Below are 3,229 nucleotides of genomic sequence, written 5' to 3'. Positions count from 1 at the left end.
TGACTTGGTTTTCCATTTGGCTTTGTGTGTCTGAGATTCAGCTCTGTGGCTCCTGGTCGTGGGATTTTGTTTGCACTGCTGTGTGATATTCTGTTGATGAACATGCCTCAACGTATTTCTCCATTTTACCTCGATGGCCATTGAGTTTTTCCTCTGGTATTTTTGCTATTAAAAATAATGCTGCTGCAAACAGTTATAGGAGCTCTGGTGACATCGTGGTTAAAGCACATGCCTGCTAACCAAAAGATCAGCAGTTCAAACTCACCAGTCACTTCCTAGGAGAAAGACGAGGCTGTCTGCTTCTCAGTTACAGCCTTGAAAATCCTATGGGGCAGCTCTACCCCATCCTAAGGGGTTATGATGAGCGGGAATCGACTCCACGGCAGTGGGCAAACATTTTGGGAGAACTCCCAAAGAACAGGTGCATGTTTGTTAGGCAAAGCCCGAGGAGTGGCCTGCACCTGGGAATAAAGGTTGGTTGCCCCTATAGCTAGGAATGGGTGTGCCCACTGTGGCAGCTTGCATTGTCCCCAAGGGGCCACAGCTTCACCCATACTACACGCTTCTTTTAAGATGTGACTTTGACTTTCCTAATGAGAGGTGGGTTTTACACCTTCCATTTCTTGTAATCTTGTTGTTACAGCAGAAATGATGCAATGTAGCCTGACGCTAGGAAATAAAAGGTGGTCCAGGGCCCATCTGCTTCTCCTGGGCTTCTTGGAACCTGGCCACAGTCCCATGAGGAAGCTCCTAATTAGCATATGAAGAGGCCTGTGGGAGGGAACTGAGGCCTCCAGGCCCAGCCAAGCCAGCCTGCCAGCCCTTTGAGTATCGTCAATGACACTCAAGTGGAAATGGCCCCTCCAGGCCCGTGCTCTCGCTGATGCTGTGGGCCTGCGGAACCTCGCTTGTCCAAATAGCAGATCGATATGTGAACGATTCAGTGACTGTTGTTTCCAACTGCAGTTTTGGGAGTGGCTTTGTATGCAGTACATAACTGATACACACATGTTCGGCTTCACTGGGTATTGCCACGATTTGCCAAGGTAACCATACAGCTGACATTCATTCTGGACATGTGTTTCAACTGCCCCACCTTTTTGGCCACACTGGGTACTGGCAGACTAAACTTTGTGTCCATTTGGTGTGGTTTTGGTTTGCATTTCCGAGATTCCTGGGGAGGTTATTGGCCGTGTCAGGTCTCTTCTTTGCGAGCAGCCTGATGATAGCTTTTGCCCATTATTCCGTTTCTGGGTTGTTTGCCCCTTCAATGTCTCGGTATTTTTAGGTGTCCACGTGTTTAACAGTACTTATATCTGCTTCCGTCTTTTAAGAGGCGGACTTCATCTGGTCGTGTTTCTCTGGTTATGTGCTCAGGTTTGGACACATCCCTGTCACCTGACAGCGTGTTCCTCCCTTACCAAATTTTGCTCCTTTCCTTCTTCTCACTTTTTCTCGAATCTATTTTTCTTCATTTCACTTTTTCCTCAGTTAATGGCTTGAAGGTTATAAATCCGATTTCCACTTTTCCAGTTGAAACTCTGATATACAATTTTAAACTATATTTTTCCACCTAGTAATTTGAAAACTTCTTGAAGCAAACAGAAACCTTAGTGTGCTCTCACCCCACTGCAGGCCTCCCTCACCGCGTGCCGTGCCGTGTCCGTCTGGACATTTCTTCTTGGCATGTTACCAGCCCGGACTGGTTTCCTTGCTGGCGTCCATGTCTTATTCTTCATTTTGCTAGGGTATGTGCTTTAGAAATTGTTTAAGAGACTCTGTGGGAAGCAAATAGGGGTGTCTGCAGGTCTGTGAGGGAGCTCTGGTGGCGTAGTGCCTAGGGCATTTGACTGCTAACCAGAAAGCTGGCGGTTCAAACCCACCAGCCACTCCTCAGAAGGAAGGTTGGGCAATCTACTTTCGTAGCGATACTGCCTCGGAAACCCAAGGAGGGGTCACTATGAGTTGGATCTGACTCCACGGCAGTGCATTGCGTATATATACTGCAGGTCTGTGAAAACACCTTGATCTTGCTGTCTCACTTGAATGCTAGTTTCAGTACATGTGGGATTCTAGTGCAGTTCTTTTAGGATTTTGAGAACCGCTTCTTTGTGGTTTCAGTCTGATGAACTCTGGTGAGATGGATTGACACAGTGGCTGCGATGATGGGCTCAAGTGTAGCAAGGATCATGGAGCTGGCGTGGGATCAGGCAGTGTTTCCTTCTGCTGTGCATGGGGTCACTATGAGTTGGAAAGGACTCTAAGGCTCCTAACAACAGGGCAGGCAGCCAGCTGGGCCAGTAACGCTCCGTCGGTGAACTCCCTGCCTAAGGGACCTTTTTCTGAAATTCTTCAAATGGTATGTTTTACCACGATCCTAGGAAGGGTGATTAGGACCTATTTAGCCCCACAGTGGTTATAACAGCATGGGGCCTTCCTCAATTTCTCCTCAGGGGCCCTCCCTGGGTCCCCCAGCCCTGCACCCAGCACACCTTCCCTGGTCTAGTCCTTCTTGTCTCCCTGACTGCCCCGACCACACCCCACATTGGGCACCCGCTCAGCCTCCCCCTGCTCCAGCCAGGCCCAGTCCCTTTACTGGTGCCCACCACTTCTGGCCTAGGCCCCAGTTCTCATTTTTCTGTCAGATGCCCCTTCACTGGGCTTAGTGCCCCCTCAGGTTCCCCATCCCAGGAATTCCTTGCTCAGTTCTCCTCAGTCCAGTCCTGCCTGGTGTCCCCTTAGGTTCCCTCAGGTCCCATAATCTTCCTCACTCCCCACTGGGCACCCCTACCCCAGCTCGGTGCCCCCTCAGGTCCCCCACTTTGGGCCCAGGCTCTCCCAGCCACCTGATCGTGTCTCCCTGTGGGAAGTGTCTCCCCACCCGCCTTGCACCCTCATCTCCATCGGGTCATCACTTCTGACACCCCCTCAGCCCCTGCCCCCAATCCCGGGAAGCCCCCCCACTGGCTGACCCCCTCAGGTCCCACCCCTGAGCCCAGCGACATCTCAGCCCTGGGAGACCTCTCAAGCCCAGGAAGTCCCCCTCAGGTCCCATCCTGCTGGGCACCCCCTCAGCCCCCCAGTCCCCTCAGGTCCCTTCAACCCTCTGGTCTCCTCAGCCCCCCGGTCCCCTCAGTCCTCCTGGTCCCCTCAGCTTCCCGGTCCTCTCAGCCTCCTACTCCCCTCAGGTCCTCTCAGGCCCGGGAAGCCCCCGCCACCCGCCGGGCCC

The sequence above is a fragment of the Orycteropus afer genome, unplaced genomic scaffold (genome assembly GCF_000298275.1).
Source record: "Orycteropus afer afer isolate SDZICR_OR568_19922 unplaced genomic scaffold, OryAfe1.0 scaffold00471, whole genome shotgun sequence".
Lineage (NCBI taxonomy): Eukaryota > Metazoa > Chordata > Mammalia > Tubulidentata > Orycteropodidae > Orycteropus > Orycteropus afer.
This window is presented reverse-complemented; position numbering follows the sequence as displayed.